This window comes from Taudactylus pleione, unplaced genomic scaffold (genome assembly GCF_031769625.1).
Source record: "Taudactylus pleione unplaced genomic scaffold, aTauple2 ptg000006l, whole genome shotgun sequence".
In the NCBI taxonomy this organism is placed as follows: domain Eukaryota; kingdom Metazoa; phylum Chordata; class Amphibia; order Anura; family Myobatrachidae; genus Taudactylus; species Taudactylus pleione.
The window spans coordinates 622644-643826 of NW_028284409.1; the positions used below are offsets into that span (position 1 = coordinate 622644).

The following is a 21183-nucleotide window of genomic DNA, read 5'->3' on the forward strand; positions in this document are numbered from 1 at the left end:
AAGAAGATAGAAAGTGGTATATTGGAGTGACATTAAGCAGCATAACTTACCAGCCCTCAAAGTCACAAAGTCCATGAGCATCCGGTAGGCAGTGCAAGGGTTAACACTGAGAGTAGCAGCACTGAGGATAGAGATGTTTTTAGCTATAGGAATCACTTCATGTGACTTACAAACTGCTTCAGTTCTCCATGTTCCTAATGTAAGGAAACAAATAGATTAAACAGTAATTGTAGTGTTTCCACTAATCAGAGTGCAGATTTAATGGGGCTCATTTACAAATGCTGAAAAATCTGAATATACTAAACTAGGGGTGTATCTATAATGGGTGCAGGGTGTGCAGTACACACAGGCCCCTGGGGGGCCCACACCGCACACCCTGCACCCATATTTTCTAATACTTACCTCTCCGAGGTCGGTAGTGGATAGATCCCTTTCCATAGATGTACTCTGATGTCATCAGTCAATGGCCATCGTCATTCCCTACTATCCATGTGGACATAGAGGGGGGAATATAAACCTGTGGCAAGCTAGCCACCATGCCGGAAGCGTGGCAAGTGAAGTGAGCCCGCAAGGGGACAAATTTCTTCTTTTGATGTACTTTATGGGCATGGAACTGCATTTCCTTCGTCATTCATGTAACTTCCAGGTACATCTAATGAAGGGGATCTATATACAACCCTCCGAGGTCCTGCGTCAGGTGTCTCAGCCCTGCACCTGCCCATGCGCAGTAGACTCTGGGCACAGACTAGTTCCCAGAGTCTACTGCTGCTGCGGTCAGCTGTCAGTTTGATGCCAGCCACCGGGGAGAGAGGAGGGGGTCCTGGACGGGGAATGCACACGGGCCCCTTCCTCTCTTGATATGCCCCTGTACTGAACAGTACTTCTTGCTATGTCAAAATGTAAGTGGTAGAACAACCATCGTTGCAGGGGGTGCAGTGTATGCTTGTAAGAGGTGCCTGTAGCTGGTGGTGCAGCACGGGTGGACAAGTGGCAGGGGCACCATTTTTATGGTTAAACAGTACAAAACTCCACTTTTCATTTCTGACAATACATTTATACTACTTCATATTTATGTGTAGTACAAGTTAGCAGTCCGTCAAAATGACGGGAAATTGTCACGCCTGCATAAAGTCCAGTTTGAGCGATTAAACTGGTCACTTTCGGTAATTTCTACTTGCTAGCTCAGGGGCTGCAATCAGAAATGTCAGCACCGACAGCTGTGCACGCCCGAATGGAGCAACAATTTAACTCACTACACACAGGGCTGCTAAAAAATCCAGAACCCGGTAAAAACTGTTACAGTGCTGTTTGCCATTACAGACCATAACAAAATGGTACGGCTAAAACTGTACAGTTGGAGGCTATGATGTCAGCGGCGGCAGCTGTGCGCGCCCGAACGGAGCAACAATTGAATTGCTCCGTTGGGTGCAACACAGGTGAATTTCCCCTATAGAGGTGATGAACAGCGTCAGATATATATATATATATATACACACAAGCAGCCAAGGTGCGGCACTCACGGCATATATTCAATAAGCAAACAATGCGTGGCATTGGGTAAATCAACGTTTCAGTTCTTTACTGAACTTTTATCAAGACAACAAATACATATTACAAACATACCTTTATACATGAAGAACACCACGTGTAAAGCCGGCGGCCAGAGTCGGGACCACTCACCCGTCTGGCAGCACCAGAAGATGACGTCATGACGCATAAGCGTCTAGACTCGGCCATCCTCAATCGTGTCACCATCACCATGGCTACCATACAAACAAAGTCTAAAATCAATATACGCAAATATATAACAACCTTACAGATAGCGCAAACAGGATCACTTAGACCAATATTTGTCAGGTATTGATAAATTACGTAGATTTTGCATCAAAATTAATAATCAATAATTCATCTTTAATACATGTCAAATGTAGCATCACATATCTAAAGATGATCTAACATATTATGGACATATCAATGAGAATTAACAATAGATAAACTATAGAAAGTTGTTAAATGAAATATTCTCATTAAGTCCCTTAGGGGAAATGACATCCAACCGGGCTATCCACCGTGCTTCGCATTGTAGTAGCTTGGTGGCGCGATCACTACCTCAAATTAAAGGAGGAATATGGTCAATCATTCTGTATTTAATGCTAGATAAAGGATGGTTCAATTCAGCAAAATGACGCGCCACCGGCTGTTCACTGGTAGCACTCGCCAGTGCATTTCGGATAGCTGAACGATGCGCAGCCATTCATTCTTTAAATTTTCGCTCGGTTTTACCGACATAAGAGAGTCCACAAGGACAAATAACCTGATACACTACAAAGCAGGTATTACAATTCAATTGATATTTAATAAAGAATTTTTTTCCACTATGGGGATGTGTAAATGTGTCTCCTCCAATCATAAACTGACAAGTTACACATGTGCACCTAATGCAACCCAGTTTCTTATTAAAAAATGATTGTGGTTTATTACCCAGTTTTGATATATCAGTCTTAACTAGAAGATCATGTAAATTGCGTCCTCTAGAATAACTGGGCATAAGGCGACTGCCATGTAGATTAAGTGTAGTATCTGATTCAATTAGGGACCAGTTAGGACTTAGCGATATGGCCAATCCTGGAAGATGATGTATTAAATCTATTGACCCAAGGGAATCTATTTTCAAGGGATTGATGTTTATCCTTCTTAACTAATAATTGTTTACGATCCAATGCTAAAACTCTTGTTTTAGTCTGTTGTAAGGACTTATATGAATACCCCCGGGCACAGAAGCACTGAATTAGATCATCAATTTGAGCAATGGCTACATTATGATCACTGTTAATTCTTCTCACCCTAATCATTTGACTATACGGTAGACCCTGAATAAGTTTCCTCGGATGACAACTCTGAGCCTGTAATAACAGGTTTCTGTCAGTAGGTTTAGAATAAAGTGTAGTCTCAATAGCATTATTTCTAATTGAGATTTTACAGCCAAGAAATTCACCTCTGTCATACTCATATTATAGGTGAATTTAATTGGAGAACTACTCTGATTGTGATTTGTCATAAGTAATTGAAATTCTGCGGCGTCACCACATCAAAAAACTAAAAGGTCGTCAATAAACGTGAATATAGCATAATCTGGGATGCGGTATTAGAATTAGAAAAAAACACGTCTTTTTCTACCTCGAACATCACTATATTCGCATACACAGGAGCTGCGCTAGAACCCATTGTGCAGCCCCTGCGTTGCATGTAATATGATTTATCATATAGGAAAAAGTTATTTGTTAATAACAATTCAAGTAATCGTAATATACAATCAATCATAACGTCCTCAAAGACTGCTTTTCTCCCCAAAAAGGTTTTCACACATGCGAGACCAAAGACATGGGGTATAGAGGTGTATAGACTCGTCACATCAATTCCAATAAGCCAACAATTATCAGGGATACAATGTAATGTATTAAGCTTATTAAGCAACATAGTTGTATCTAACAGAAATGAGGGTTCATTCTGTACTAATGGTTGTAACAAAAAATCAAGAATCAACATCGACAGCACGCCCCCTTTGGTGCAAGACCCGGAGCGATGGAAAGCCCGTCGCTCCCCGGGTCTCGCGCATGCGCACGACGGAGCTCCCTCCATCGTGCGCATGCGCAGTGGGGAACATCGACCCGCCTGCGAGCGTCCTGACGCTCACGAGCGGGTCTGAATGACCAATTTGTGTTAAACTTGGAAAGAATGGAAATGAAACTCATTAAATGTAATGGCAATTATACAGTGGTGAAACAATTAGCCGAGCTGCAGTATTTCAGTGGTGGAAGCACTTCAAAGACGGTAATACGCAAGTGCCTGAGCCCAAGCTTGCTGGAGGGGCTCAACGAGGGCCACCGCCCTTGCAGCCATCTTCTTCCCTTCTGTTTACCCTAGGGCTGATGTTCCTCCTACCCTGTTGATCACCCATTATAGTCCAGTCACACCCTTTTCTCTGCTATATTGCTTACCAGCTTTAGGTCTCATACCTATTGCTGTCTTTTACATGTAGTTTAATGATAGCACATGGTTTTGACACTATAAAGTGTTTCTAGTGTCCCCTTAGACAAAGGTGTTGTTACTAGCATTGCTATGTGTTTGCTTTCCATTCCATTTTCTTTCTTTTTTTACATTTATCCTTGGCTACAATGAGCTCCAGATGCTAATAGTGACTACATAACTAAACAAACGTGTGTCAAATGCATTTTACATGCATTTTTACCAGTGTCAAATGCAGAAAACCACCACTGTGTATAAGGATTTCACATAGCATCGCTGTTGTCTATCATCCATGATGAGGATGTTCCCAGGGGAACACAGCTGCATATTTCAAATACAGTAAGTCCACTTTTGTAGCACATAAGAGAGAAGTGTTTTACCATTGCAGCTCTGAGAGACTAGCCGCTGGAACAGAGTAGTGCTGCACCCAGTCCGTATTTCATTATAACTTGGTAAACTGCACTAAAACAAAATAAAAACTGTTGGGTATAGTTCTTGGGTATAATACAGTGGGGTACCCACCCCCATATATATGCAAGGGGACTAGATTTGGGTGCCCTTGTATACTCTGACTAAGTTCAGAAAATTTCTGATGTGTGCTAATTGTGCTTTTAATGTATTAGCTTAAACAATAACTCAAGCCAAATGTACATTTTTTAAATTACGAGGCTGATTGAAAAGTAATGAGACTGATTTTTTATATTCAGAATCAGATGACCCCCCTGGCCTGAACATTTTTCTATTTAAAGTAGCATCCTTCAAATTCAATAAATTTTTTGCAGCGTTTCAACAACGATTCAAAGATGTGCAGCAGACTATTTTGTGACATCACTTTTACTGTTGCAGCTGTGACATTTTTCACTTCATCATTTGTTGAGAACTTCTTTCCCTGCAGTTGTTTTTTCAGAGTCGGGAATGCCCAGAAATCACAAGGTGCTAAGGGCCTGATTCAGACCCGTTCGCTAGGCTGTGTTCACACGTAGCCTGCCAATGTTTGCAATCTGCGCATGCGTGTAAGACACAGTGCGCGTGCGCAATCCAGTCTAGGTGATCGCGAAGCAATTGCCTCTTGTACATAGACGCCTCGCCAGAATGAGTGACAGGACGAGCCATTTGTGGGTGTGTGGGTGTTGACAGGGGTTGGTCGATGGAAACAGGGCTGTGGTGGTGCAAATACAAGCGTATCTGTGCATCTTAACGCTGTTTCAGAGGCGTGCATAATTAAGATGCAGCAGCATTATACACGTCACATGGCTGATTTACACACTGAAGCACTCGCAGTGCTTCGCGGTAGGGTATGGTCAGCCACAAGTGCTGTGTATGGATCCGATGTTACTCGATGTTACCGATTGTTGTATACACTATATGGGTGTTCCAGTGCTGTCCCATTAATTTCAGTCAGTGCCAATACAACAGCAGCAACATATGGTTGGGCATTGTCTTGGAGCAAAAAGCACTGTTTCTTCAGCAAATGTTGTCTTTTCTTCCTCATAGCTCCACCCAAATGGGTTTTCAGGACGTTTGCATAGTAGTCACTATTAATTGTCTGTCCACGGGGAATCCAGTGCTGTAGGATCATAGCGTGCGCATCAAAGAACAGCAGAAGCATGGCTTTACACGCCGAAGGAATCACACAGAATTTTTGGGCAGAGGCAAATTTGTGTGTTTCCATACACTGGACTGTTGTTTGGATTCCAGATCATACTGACGATTCCACAATTCGTTACACGTCACAATCAATGTCAGGAAATCGGGTATCCTCTCTGACATTCGAACGGTGTTCTTGAACGATTCAACTCATTGTCACATCTGCTCTTCTGTGAGATTTCTGGGTACCCACCTGGCACACACGCGATGCATTTTCAGTTTCTCTGTCACAATATGCTGAACCCATTCGAATGAGATGCCAAGTGAAGCAGAAAGTTTGCATAAAGTTAACCTTCTTTCATTTTGCAACATCTCTGCAGTTTTGTCAATGTTGACATCTGTAACCGCGGTGGATGGTCTCCCAGAACACGCTACGTCAGTCACTCGTGTATTACCCTCTTTGAAGTTCTTCCTCCACCGAAATACTACAGCAAGGCTAATTATTTCTCCACCATATGATTACCGTAACATTTCATGAGTTTCATTTCCACTTTTTCCAAGTTTAACACAAAATGCAATCACCCGTCTCTGATATAATTTCACAGACGTCTTCCTCATCTGTCATGATGAAATATACAAAGATCTTCCGCTTGCTGTGACCATACAAAGAAGACTACGGCAGTCCAACCACAGGTTCAACACATCGATGTATGAGCTTCACAATAACCAGCCTAGCGTTTCCACGTCTACCTATGGGACAGAAAAACAGAGTCTCAGTCTCATTACTTTTCAATCAGCCCTCATAATTTACTATTTCTTATGCTCTAGCAATTGGTTAGATATATTTATTTACAAGCATCTTGCTGGATACAAATACGATAGAGCAGGTGTTGATGACCCTCCTCATGTGCATGGCGTAATTAAGGGGTGACATCTATCTGCACTGTTATGCAGATCACTCTCTTTATGTAGGAGTCACCCTCCTCTAACAGTGCCTACAGACATTTGTGACAGCAAGCCAAAGTCATCACACAGAACTGTCTATATTCTGCTGAGGGTGACAGGGACTGGAGCTGTCATACTGGCTACATCTGTGGGCCACATGAGGGGATGTTAAGCTCAATACTCCTACTAGTCTTTCACTTCAAATGATTCTATACAGTACGTGCAGGGAAAGCCAGAACTAAAAAAATAGGACAAAACATCAGTGTTACACTTCAAATATAAAATACAGAAAACACATCACATTAAATGCAGCTACTGTACTTAAAATGTTATTTTCACTAGACTTCTTCAAAAGTCAGCAATAAGCATTTCCTTCTCTCACATTCAGCCTGCCTGATTAATTAGTTTTTCTGTCCTTCTCGCAATATACATCTTGTTTGATCTTCATTTATATTTCATATAACGGCAAAAGTAAGTGGTCATTGTGTCTGCTTTTATTTCCAGTGACATTTATTTTAATTTCATTTTTTTTAAATGCATCAGTTTATATGCGCATATTAATGGGCATTGTGTCTTATTTGTTGCATTTTACATTTAGATGACACCAGGGACATTGTTGATATTATTGGAAAACAATTGTTTCTACTGTGGTTGAAGTAGTATACATGTATTGTCCTGCAATGGCATTTAATACAAATATGCCCAAGTATCCTGCTCTAAAAGAAGAAATCTTCTTTTTGCTGATCAAGTTCATTGTCCTAGGAATGTTCCTCCACCCTTTCATGGTCCATGCATCATCAAGTGCAAAACTCACAGTCACATAAAATTACTTATAAAAGTCGCAAATTCACCTTCATGATGCATGTCTGGGCTTATAGGCCTCCTGTGCTTTACCATCAATAACCCACACACAATATTACTTCAGATGCAGGCTACATGGCATGTCACAAAGTGATTGGACTATATAGTGTACTCATGTCTCTTTACTTTATGTCTCTCAGTCTATATACAAGTAAAATACACAAGAATTATATTTTTAATTTAAAATGTTTTAGAAATCACACATTGTAAACCGGGATTTGCTTACAGCGTGCATGACTTACATAGTGTGTATAACGAGGCACAATAACGCATACATTTTCGGGTTAATATACACAAGTGCACACCCGCATTTTGCAAGTTAGCCCATCCACACATCCAATATGTATGATTATTACAGCTTGGAAAGTGCAACTCAAAAAAACATTTCTTTGGTTTTAACTTTACTTATCACATTTGTGCCTACACAACCCATATTCATGACCTCATTTGACCTTCTTTGTGCTTCATATAATGCCTCTGAAGTTGTATTCATTTTACAGTATATGAGAAATATTTTCTTTTCTTCAACATAGTATATTGGCTTACAATTGTATACCTCCCAACTGTCCTGATTTCTGGGAGACAGTTCCGATCATGCTGTCCCATGATCGGGACATTTGTCTTGCGAAGTCGGGAGATATTTACCCACTTACTATGGAGAGTGAGTATTAAATGCACCAGAGACACATTTAGAAGAGCTAGACGTACACCCTGTGGTGTTATGGGTTGTAATGATGTCAGGGCTCAGGATCATATATGCATTTTTCTTTTCTGATTCATAAACACATTTGCATGTAAATTAGATTACACTGACATAGGTTGCACATGTTTACATGCATAGGCAGATTTGCATGCAGACATATATAATTACACATATCATCATTATCAACATTTGTGAGGAGCCATAGATGCATTGTAGAGGGCTTACTAGTTGTGGATAATCTGTTTAAAATGTATTCTGGAGGGAATTAGCATAGAAGCACAGCAGAAAAGGAACGTAGGAAGAGTAGAGCCACCGTATTCAGTAGAGACTGCATTGAGGGACAGATGGGTCCCAGGCTGACCAGAAAGAAGGATATTGAAATAATCCAGTGTCATAAATTCATCCCAGATGCCCGGAAGCAAGATATAATTTGATGCCCCCGGTCACAGCCGCTGACACTGTAATGTAGGCTTTCACATGCAGATACACTAGCCAGGGAGGAGTGAGTCAGAGAGTTTTGGGTGAGGAGGGCACCGGACGTGTCACACTGACAACAGAAGCTGCTGAGGAGCAGCGACACCAATGAGAAGGGACAGGCTACAAATAGACGGTGGCTGCAGCTGATGGTCTGACATGGAGCTCTCCACTAGTGTATGATGGCTTCTCAGGTGCCAGGAAGAGGGCCATGTATTGGGCGGCAATGACGGTACACTCCGGGTACATAGTTACAGCCCTAAGTGGGGTGAATATATTGTGGGCAATGGAGGAGGTGCCCCTTCAGTGCTGTAGCCCGGCGGCAGGTGCCTCCATTGTCTCCCATAGTTGTGCCCCTGAAGTAATCAATATGGGAGTTGTGGGACATGATTTGAGCATGGAGAGGGTCATGGCAATATTCTACCATCTAGGTAAGATAATCAATGTACTTTGGTGGAAAATTAGGCATAAATTAAACATGAAATGTCATATTAGATTATTTTGCAGTGCACTAGAACATGGGCACTTTAGAATGTAAGCTCTTCCCAGCAGGGCCCTCTACCCTCTTGTGCTTCTCCTTACTTTTAACTTTCATCTACTACTCACTCAGGCACCTATCACTTGGTTGCATACACCCTGTTGCTTATTTGAGTGTTATGATCGCTAATGCAGCAATGTGTATAAACCTTGTCCTACATTGTATTGTACTGTAAGTACTGGTTTCTTGCTCACTTATTTGTCTAAGTACTTTGTAATGAGCCACAGAACAATTGTGGCACCATATAAATATAGGATAATAATAATGGGCAGGACAGTGTTTCATGGTAAATATTGATCATTCTGATCAGTGAAGCTTTTCTGCCAATATTCCAGTGAATAATAATCAATGGAAATGCATACAGCAACTCAGTTTTGCTTCCATATTTCTCTGGAGTTTTACTTCTGATTAGCCTAAATTAATTCCCCATATCTACGTTGAACAATACATTTTGTGTATGTAGGAAAAGAATCCAGGATTTGGCTTCAGGAGCATTTGTAATAACATAACTGCTCTGAATTAGCAATTATATGGACTACAGCTGAAATACATGTTTTTGAAAAATTTTTCTGGACTCTGTGCAGAGCATTAAATACATTGAATTACAAAGTCATTTTCCAGTGCAACTACACAATATCACATCCCCTTAAGCATGAACTGATTGGATATGGGAAATATCTTGAAGCTTGAGCTTACTGAATGGTTACAGTTTTCTATGTTCTTATTGATTTGCAATATTTCTTGAGCATTTTATTTTCTGTTCTGAATTATATTATTGTTCTGTATTTATTGGTATATCCTGAGGGCACATGCTTCCTACCAAGTTTAGGAAATAGAAAGGTACTACATACATGATGTAAAGGTTTATTCAATATATTTTCAGTGTTCCAGCTGACATATTATATAGCAATTATTCTTGATAGTCGCTATATATCGAATCCATGATTTTTAGTTCAGGAAGGTATTTATGAAATGTTCTTAAGTGTGGTAGCTAAATATTGTATATCATGTTCCTCTGAATTGCTTGGTTGAAGGAATTAGATTCAACTGTATCTACCTGACAGCTGTGACACATGCATCTCAGATACTCTTGAAATTGGATATTTTTTTTAATGAAATCTATTGAATGAAATATATATATATATATATATATATATATATATATATATATATATTCCCTGAGTTATATAGGATGACAAATATATACACACAATAATTACAGTATATACATATAATGGTATGATGCACTTGCTCTTCACTGCTTATGTTTAAAAGCATTTACCTGTCATTTGCACATACTGTACATCAATTTTGAAAAAAAACATTAATGTTAATGGAAAGTATGCAGCTCGCTTTAGTACATGAAATTCATTTTTGGCCCGATTCAGAGTTGTACGCAAGTCAGACACAGTTATACGCGATTAAAGTGCAGGAAACTAAATGCAACGCTCCGCTCCTATCCATACACTTACCGTACATACAGCTATTACAAGCTCATACTGGGCAGGATGCACCAACGTGACAAATGCGGTCAAACCCAGAAAATATGGTTTGGCCTCATTTCTTATATGCATCAAGCCCCGGAATGCGTTGTATTCCGCGGCTTGGATGTGGTGGGTAACGCCATCTTCTTATGGCGTTACCCTATAGAAGCCTATGGGCTTCTATTCGGAAGGGGGCTGGAGAGGGATCCAGTCGGATCCCTCCCAGCACCCCCACGGTGCAAGAGATTCATCTGTAAACAGAAGAGTCTCTGTGTTCACACAACTCAGCATAGCCAGGAATTCCATCTACATGGCCGCAGCATGCAATCACTAAGTTGTATCCTGCATGTGGACACCCTCTGTGCTAAGTGCTAAGAACTGCATGATTATGTCTGCATAAGGACTTCAGTGCAACCTTGCATCAGTTGCTTAGTACCTTCAAGTCAGCCAAAACCATGCACAGATTAATGTATAGGCACATCTCTCTGTATGACTCTTGAGCTTTGTCAACAAAAATCCAATTTTTACCACTGGATACCTGTAACTTAGAATGCTTATAGATTTCTGATAAATGTAGATTAATAGGATCAGTGGGAATATATATAGTGACAATTGTTCTCAGGGGCTGGCTAGCACCTTTTAGCCCGGGGGGCAAGTACAGAGCACTGACCCATAAGTGACGGCCTATCCTAAAATGATTTTCACGTACAACAAATACTTATAAGACAAAACGAGACACGGTATTGCTTAACCCCTAGATAGATAGATAGATAGATAGATAACCTTCCAGAGGCATCACCCCAAGTGTCACGCATATTACGGGTCATCATGATACCTATTTGATTAACATGCAACAGTGGTTTGCCGTGAGTGAAAAAATATGGATACAGCTCACCCCCAACACACATACAGCACTCAACTCATAAAGATCCCCCCTCCCACAGATCTCTCCCCTCTCAGATCTCCCACCTCACAGACCCCCACCCAGCAATCCCCAATCACTCAGATCACCTCCTCACAAACATACAGAGCTGCACCTATAAAGATCCCCCCCACTAACACAGATCACCTTCCCTCACTATTATAGCTCTAACCTAGCCATGGGGGGGGGGGGGGGGTGAGCACCTACTGAGTCTCTAACACAGTGATTTTTAACCTTTTGAACCCCCCCATATTTCCAGAATAATTACACTCTGTGAAGGGGTCACTGGGTGCAGCTGTACAGTCCCTCTTTGGTTCACTTCCCTTTCTGTGTTATTTTCCCCCTTCTCCCCATCTCTGTGATTGTGCTTCCCCCTCCTCATCTGTGTTATTGTGTCTCCCCTCCTCCCCCTCTGTGTTGTTGCCCCCCCTTCTTTCCATCTTTGTTATTGTGCTTCCCCCTCCTCATCTGTGTTATTGTGTCTCCCCTCCTCCTCATCTGTGTTATTGTGTCATCGTCCCCTTCTTTCCATCTGTGTTATTGTGTCTCCCCTCGTCATCTGTGTCTGTTCTGCTCTCCCCCCCTCCTCGCCATCGTTGTGTTATTCTGCACTCTCCCCCCCTCTTACCCATCAGTGTCTGTTACTGTGTGTCCCCCAGCCCCTTCAATTACCTTACCAGCATCTTCTCTCTTCACATGCTCCCCTGTCTTCTCGGCTCCTCCTCCACTGTCAGAGCACTTCTGTGAGTCTTGGGCTGGGTGAATGTGTCGGGGAACTGGAACAGACAACGCGGCATGCGTGACCTGTGATGTCACACTTTCACTTACCTTCACATGCTCCCCTGTCTTCTCGGCTCCTCTTCCACTGTCAGAGCACTTCTGTGGGTCTTGGACTGGGTGAATGTGTCGGGGCGCTGGGGCGGGCAATGCAGCGTGCGTGACCTGTGATGCCACGCCGCCACATCTAGGCATGGCCTGGGCACATCTGAGCCTCCCAGAGGAGCTCAGTGGCAGTGCTGCCCTCTCGCCTCTTGTGCTGCTGCAGACTAAACAACCGCTCTGCTCTGACACATTGAGAAATCAGTGTCTTCATACTGGGGGCGTGGTGTGGGTGTGTCAGCAGCCAAGAGTGGCTCCGCCCACACCACGCCCCCTGTCTGGAAGCCTTGATCTTCGAATGTGTTTACTAGGCTCAGCAGGTGATTCCACCCTCCCCTCTCCTGCTTGGCATGCTCAGGCTGTCAGCTGTGACTCACTGACCAGTGAGCACAGCCACAGACAGCAGACTTCAGTTGTGATACGGCAGCCTATGCGTGGCAGTATCACAGTGTTTTTTTTACTAAGTTTGGTGGCCCAGGACACAAGTTGACTGTGCGGCCCGGGGGGCACATGGCACCTTGCCTCCCGGCCCAGTCTGCCCCTGATTATTCTACTGAATGGGAGTAACATTTCTTTCTCTGTAAGCAAAATGGTTTATTTATCAGGAGACCCCAAACTTCAAGAACCTGACTTATAACATAAGGGTTCATTAGCCATGCTATCTCAGGCCAGATCATCACTTTAACTACTGTAGTCAGAAATGGATTTAAAGTTCTGCTTTTGTTATTAATCCAACCTAATCTTCAGCTATTAAGTGTACATCAATATCATGCAGGTTTAAATGCACGAAATAGGTGCATGGCTTGGCAGAAGGGGAAAGGGAATCTATTGCAATTTTTATTCCCTTGGCATTGACATAATAAAGGTTTTGATACAATAAAACGTTTATAACTGAATCTACAAACACTACTGTATAACTGGCACGGTGGCCACTAACGGAAAGCTGATTTGTTTTGTGAAATTGCCTGATATATTTTTTTTGTGGTAAGAACTGTCTGCCAATGTGGGAGGAAGGGAGAATATCTCACAAATCGCAGTGATCTAGGGCTTCAAACTCCTTATGCTAGTTATGGAAAGTCCCTAAGTGATGTCCATATTGTTCCATATACATTTCCTTTATCATGAAATACTATTCTTATAATGTTTATTTCCATATATAAGTGTTGCCTGTGTCAGGGCTTGCTCCTATTTATGGGTTATTTAACGGGTGATTGAATTATTTGGTAAAGAATGTACAACTTTTGTGTAAAATTTCTTATTTGATTTTTTACAGTATATTTATGTATCAAGATAAAAATATTTAGGGACCTACCGGTATTTGTTTTCTGCAGGACTTGATAAATTAGGAGAATGCTTAAATTGGGCACAAATGGTGGTCCAATTTAGGGATTCTCCTTATTTATCATGTCCCACAGTCAGGAGTGGCCATCACCAAGTATTGCTCACAGTGGCCATTGGTGGACTTTAATGCTATAGCTTCTCAATGCAAAGCTCATTACTCATGGAAATCTCGTTACCACATATACTGTATAAGGATGGTAGTGGTTACTTTACAGCCAGCTGTTATCTGATGTTATTGCCAGGTCAAGATGGCAATAGTAATTGTGTTATACCCTGCATCCATGAGCTTAAAGATGCAAGGAGCCGCAGCTGCAGAGATACATATCCCCCAGAAAGCACTTGGGCAGTAGGCCTACAGAGAGATGGGTGCATGCACAGTGTACACCAGGGAGTAAATTTGCTAAAAGTAGATTTTGGTTCTTTTTAAAATCAACCAAAATAGAACCAACATCCCCACAAATGCGACCACAGTGTTTCTATTCAAAATAGATGATTTACAAATAGTCGATTTTGGGTTCTATTCTAATTTCAATAGTGCATTGGTGTCTATTTTGATGTTCTATTTGAAGTTCTAAATGTGTTCTAGGGCCCAAAATTATAGAAAAGCATTTCTATTGGACAAAACATGTTACATGCACTGTATTACCCACAAACACTTTCACTCCAGTGCTAATTTGCATATCCAAAAAGTCATAAATCAGGCATTTAAAAGCATAACAATAAGTGCTCCAAATACTTCTCTCCCATGTTTTTATCCACCATAGTGCGTTTCAGACATGATGTAAAATCAAATAGAATGGTTTCTGATTGTTCTATTGAAAATGATGATTTTGGGTCAATTTTTAATCTATTTTGTTATAGTTTCAAATGGACTGTTAGTAAATAAGCTTTTTTACTGATGGCTATGGGAAAATACTGATGGTCTATTTGAAGTTCTGTTTGTGTGTGAAGTTGAATTTACACCCAGGAGACAGAAAAAGGCAACGAATGGAAGAGCGTTGGAGTGAGTCAGAAGCCCTTGGAAAAGTAGAGAGATTAATGGAAGAAGTGATAGAGCTGGCGTATATATGAGTAAAGGAGACCTTGGAGAGACACCATTTAAAAGTATGAAGGGGGAGGCCAGGAAGGGAGAAAAGAACAGGATGGTAAGAGAACTAAGCAAGATAGGAAAGGGAGGATAGTGCTCCTCCATACAAAGGCAGAAATGCAGTAAGGGGAGATGGAACAAACTTTCGAGACAGGTAAAGTGGAGAAGTTGCTCATAGGAACCAATCAGCCTCTGACCGTCATTTATCTAGCACAGCCTATAAAAAACAGAAGCTGATTAGTACTTGCTATGGGCCACTTTTCCTCTTATCTCTCTCTCCAAGGATTGATACATCTCCCCATAGAGCGCAAAACTGGTGACAGACACTGCTGCAGTGTACCCACACTATGTTCATGGCATCCATGCTATGTTCCTGGAGACATCCTCTAGTGCGCATGTGCAAATCACCGGGAAAATGGCCACCGCTCCATTTCCTGATGATTTCAGCATGCAGCACCGGCTGTTGCAGAACTCCGTAGAGGTAAGTATAATATTTATATGGGTGCAGGGTGTACCCTGCACCCATTACAGAAATGTCAATGTCTACATATGGGATATTTAAGTTAATCATAGGATAATACTAAACATCACTTTTACCTCAATCAGAGAAGTTCTAAATGTGCTCTTACTGCATTGTAGGTGGAATGCTACTGTGCAAATCATGGAGGGACTGGTCCATTCCAGCACACATCTACTTTGCACATTTGTGGCAGTATAAATTACTTTGAAATTCATGCAACCACAAATTACACCATTGACCATGTATTCTAAATGTATACAAGTATTGGGACTGATAGCTTCAGAATGTGACGCCTGAAAGGGACATGAGAAAATGCTTAAATATCAAATATCTGTCATAGTTTTATCACAACAAACTGCTAAAACCATTCATAGACATTAGGATTTGCTGTTTTACTGAGGGCTAAGCACTTGTTAGCAAAAAAGGAGTAAGCATTGCAGTATATATACCAAGTGCCTGTTAAGGTTTGCAACAACATGTGTTATAACTTATAGTAGTTTCAAAATATAATAAATTAATTCTCTTGTTTGAATAGATTGATTCAATGAAATATGTAATTGAGCATAAGTTATGTTATTTACCTTCAAAGTAAAATTGCAAGTAACTCTGCTGTGCACTTTAAAGATGAAACACTGTCTGACAACTAATTCACACTAGAAACCTTGTACTATATCTGGAGAAAGCTGCCACAGAATCGCCTCTGAGGCTGATTGGGATCAGCATGATTGGGGACACTTCTCATCCAGATCACTTTTATGTGACAGCAACTCAAACATCAATGACAGAGCCCATATTTTCAGTTCGTTTTTACTCTTCTGATTTTGTGCAAAAGTGAACAAATAAAAACAACTGCAAAAGCAAACCTAAAAATGAGCATTAAACCAACACAACCCATCGTATCTGCACAACTGGTTTACTCATGGTCTTATTTATTTTCCCATTTCAATAGCTAATGCTGAGATAATTGTTTGATGTAAAAAGAGTACAGTGCAGAACTGGCAGAACAATGTGTATAGTTATGAGATATTGAAATATAAGAAAGACCTAGCCATAATGCAATAAACTGCACACTTCTGTGTTATGAACTGCATTACTGTTACCCCTTTCACACCACATTCCAGGGTCGCACCCGGACTCTTGTACATGGGTCCATCCCGGGTGAGACCCCTTTCACACTGGCGGCCCCACCTGGCTTATTGCCAGGTCAATGACATCACCATCATCACGTGCCGAGAAATCATCTCCAAATGTCGGCTCTTCCTCTGCTGTGAGCGGGACCCAGTTTGCTTCAACCCGGGTTACCCGTTCACACTGCACCGCAAGCCGAGTTCAATCCTGCTAGTTTCCAAGGTTGAAATGCTGGGTCGCTCAACCCTAGTTATTTCAACTGGGCCCTTTCACAATAACCCGGGTTGCTGCGCGTTCACGTGAAATATCCCGGGTTATTGCAGGCAGTGTGAATGAGGTATATATGTCTTATGACTTACGGTCTGATTCAGATCTGCATGCAAATGCCATCGCAGCTGCAATCTCTCATGGATCGCAATAACAAAAATATGATAATATCTCCAAAGCTTACTCAAGCATAGGGATGCTCACTGCTGCCTTCTCTTATCCATCCGACAATGTGCATCAGCGTAAACATCGGGAACATCGACACAGATCAGGCAGCGACGCAGCTTCAGAGTAAGTCTGACCTGTTTCAAACACTACAGTTCACCTGATGCGCTGAGAGCTTTGAGAGTGAATCCTCTGAGCAAGCGTAATCGCAAATAATTTGCGCAACAAAATCAATGGAGTTTTTCAAGTGTATGCTATTAAAATAAAGGTTATTTTAGTGATAGAATCATAAGCCAAATGGTTGAAGTACTGAATATAGACCTTAGAATATGCATGTAGGGGGGTTTCTGAGTACCCAGATATCCCCCCTGATCAGTACTGACCAGCAGACACTTTATCTACAGCTCCGACAAGAGGATGGCTCTTATGAGCCTGCTGGGCGCAGAATAGAAAGCTGCTGTCAGTGTCACTGCTGAGTGCAGTACTGCCAACTGCCACTAGATGCTCCCATCTCCTCTTTTGCTGTCCCATCTGCCAGAAGTCGGCCCTGTATTGCTGACCACAAACTGAAAGCTGAGCTGTCTGAGGGATGGCATGCAGCTCAAAGGCAGGATGCAGCGTGGGGGTGAGACCTGACTCAGGGGGATTCCAGAGATCCCACTCAGAAGGGTCAATAGCTGGGATCCTATAGATTAAATGAGTAAGTTTTGGTTTTGTATGTGATCTATCTACAGTCTGTCTCTCTCTGGGTGTTTCTACATCTATCTATCTATCTATCTATCTATCTATCTATCTATCTATCTATATATCTATCTAGTCTCACATATTAGGTAATATCATTTATATGGTTAAACTGATTTAGTATAAAATGAATAAACATTTTTTATTTATTTATATATTTAATAATTAGTTTTTTTGGGTCAACAATTAAATAGTTATATTATTTTTCCAATGAATACTGGAAATATAGGGCCTGGTTCTGAGTCGCAAAGCAGTCACAAGTGCACTCCGCCATTGCAGCCAAATTTACTACCTTATGCTAATGTGAGTATCTGTGGGGCTTCATGCATTTATCCATCTATCTGGACTGACACCTACCCCATGCTGGGTACAAGATATCTATCAGATAACTGAGACCCTATTACATTGGGCAAGTTGATTGTTTTCAATGGGAAAACACCTGTATGTGAGTTTGAGAATGGGGATTTTTAGTAACTCTGAAAAAAATGTGAGTTCTAAATGAACTGACACCCTATTACCTTGGAGAGTTGTGAAAAATTGCGAGTTAAACACAAAACTCTCAATTTACCAAAACAGACACCCTATTACATTTGGCCCACAGTCTCCGTTATAGGAGACACTAAGGGGCATTTCCTTCACTATGGGATGTTGGAGAGAAGAAGACACACACTTGGTGGGCCGGTGATCACGCTTCCTGGGTCCTCGTGCCCAGAGAAGACTGAGCACAGAGAGCTCTCCTCCAACAGGAACACCAATCATTTTACAATAAAAAACAAGATTTCTCCTGTAATTTGAAATGTGATAACTACTTATGCCTTTAGTTTAGGTGTCTCAGGAATTTGAGTGATAAAAAATAAGCATTTTTAATAATAAAAATTGACTATAAAATAAGAATAAAGAATAAAGTGGGCTGTGCAGGAAAAAATAAATCCCAATTAATTTCAGAATACACAGTCGTGATGCACACTTTATTGCCTTTGACGGTACTGCCAGCATTCCCTTGCAGTGGCAGATTATAATACAGGCTGCCAGTGTGACTGCCCAGGGATATGTAATATACCAGTAGTGTAATAATAGCATAAATATTAAAGAGACAGTAAGATGATATCGCTATATTATTACCTTTTATGCCTTTCTTATGCAGAGCTGCAGTCTTTCATTTTCTGGCGGCCTTCACTTGATTTAATGATGCTGCAATGCATGAGAGAAAACAGCAGGGGAGGAGATGGTACAACAATAGACCCTCTATCAGATGCTTTCTGACTGCCTCTCCTCCAGTGAACTCAAACAATCAATCAGATTTTACTTAACTTAGTTAATTCTGACTGTTGGTTTTCATTGGCGGAAATGAAACCAGAACAGCTGACGTGTAATGAAAACAGTGAATAGTTTTAAAAACATCACTTTGGCTCAGGTAAAGTTCACTATTTTATCTTGTTTATAGATTTTATTCAATGTTTGTTTGTGACATGTGTTAAAATCATTAAGCTTAGATTTTTCTTAAGGTTAAGTGTTTCCTGGGCTTCTAACTATATATTGTTTGCAGTATCTGGTCAGTACTTAACCTGGCGTCATTGTGGTGAAAAGATTATTAGTATATTTGGAATAATGAACTACTGAATGATAAAAATAAAAGTCATAGAGAATAGAAAGGGAACTTTTTTTATTTCTACATAGTCTTAAAAAAAAAATCAACAAAATTGACAACTTATGTGTTATTACTACAGTAGTATCTTAATAAACAATAATGGAATGCCAGCACATTGTGGCCTTCAGAGATACTTGAATTTCTCTGTAAATCACCACTCCCCTGGGGTAACCTAGGAGATTGAAACCCTGTAGGGGACTGTGGATTTCAAACTTGATTGAATAACTGATCAAACCAACTGTCCATTTCCAGTGCAGAGCAGGGCAATTTTACACCCTGTGCCTGCCCCACCCCCAAACACGTATTGTCATGATGTCACACTGGGGAGTTGGGGCGCTGGCACCAGGAAGTAGAGCACAGCACGCAGCGTCCTAAGGATGCTTTCGGTAGCTGTGCAGGGTATCTTTCCTGGCATTCTGCAAGCTAAATGCAGGTGATGTTGCAGCTGCACCCTGGACGACAGCATCGCTTGTGCACCCCTAGTTACGGCCCTGTCTGTTTATTTTTTAATTAATTTTGTTTTCTCACATGGCATAAAGTGATGTTGAAGTTGTACTTCCACCAAGTCACCAAGAAGTCATAAAGGAAATAGGGGGAAATGTATCAAACCTTCTAAAGAGGACAATTGCCCATAGCAACAAATCAGATTATACAGATGTGTCCACATACATCTTATCTCCATGCGCTAAAAGTCGCATTAAACATAACACTTGAGCGCCATGTGACTTGGTAGTGCAGAGCATCTTTTCGTGTGACTTTTTACCTTGAAAAGCATCTTATTCACATAGCGAGGCGAATTAGACGCACATGGGCGCCAAGAGGGGGGGAGCGGGTACAGTTTACCTGGGCCCGGGCTTGCTAGAGGGGCCCAACGGGGCCCGGGTCCAGCGTCTCTCCCCCCCTCCCTCACAGCAACTCAGCACACAGCATGTGCTGGGCTGCAGTGTGAGACTGCTTGCGGCTGCTGCAGCAGCCAGAGCAGTCTCCTTTGGCTGTGGGGTGGGGCGATCACACTGATTGCACCCCCCCACGCTTAGCCCCGGGCTGGGGAGCTTACATGGCGCTGCATAAGTGATTTATTTTTATTTTTTTGGTCAAGGGGGCATGGCCATGCCTCCCACTATTAGGCCACGACCCCTCCTTTACCCGGGCCCGGCCGAGCTCTCTACGGCCCTGTAGAAGCACAAGCATCTTCTGATTAAAATGATATGTGGTATGACTATATTCTGTGTGCAACTGCGGGTGTATCTGCATGAAAAATGCTACGTCACAGTGTCAACGTCTATGATACACCCACAGTTGCACACAGAATATTGCCAAACCACATATCATTTTAATCAGCAGAAGCTTGTGCGCCACTTTTTGAAAAAGACACATTTGAAGGTACAAAGTTGCACAAAAAGATGCGCTACCAAGTCATGACACATCTGTAGCTATCATTTGCTTAGTACATTCAATAAAATTATACAGTAGATCGAACCTGATTGGTTGCTGTAGGTAACTTCTCCACTTGTCCTCTAAAGAAAGTTTAGTACATTACTATCAGTTATTTATATAGCGCACACATATTCCGCTTTACAGAGAATATTTGGCCATTCACATCAGTCCCTGCCCCATTGGAGCTTATAAATGGAGGCTCAAAAGGTGGGACTGCAGCACAGTCCAAAATTGAAAATATTGGAGCCACACCAACTGCCATTTCAAATGCTGCCAAACATAGATGGCTGGGACTCGCTGGCAGTTGGTGTGGCTCCCCTATTTGAATTTTGGACTATGCTGCAGCCCCACCTCTGGAGCCGCCACTGCAGTACAATCTATATTCCCTACCACATGCAAACACACTAGGGTTAATTTTTGTTGGGAGACA

At 41.6% G+C, this 21183-nt stretch overlaps 1 pseudogene across 1 annotated transcript in view; it reads right to left on the reverse strand.

Moving 5' to 3' along the window:
* Window positions 1–21183, reverse strand: part of LOC148543019 (enoyl-[acyl-carrier-protein] reductase, mitochondrial-like) — an 83786-nt pseudogene that overhangs the window by 24641 nt on the left and 37962 nt on the right. The window contains exon 4 of the transcript XR_015871270.1: window positions 51–194. The product of XR_015871270.1 is annotated as an enoyl-[acyl-carrier-protein] reductase, mitochondrial-like (transcript). The remainder of the gene's footprint in view (window positions 1–50; window positions 195–21183) is intronic.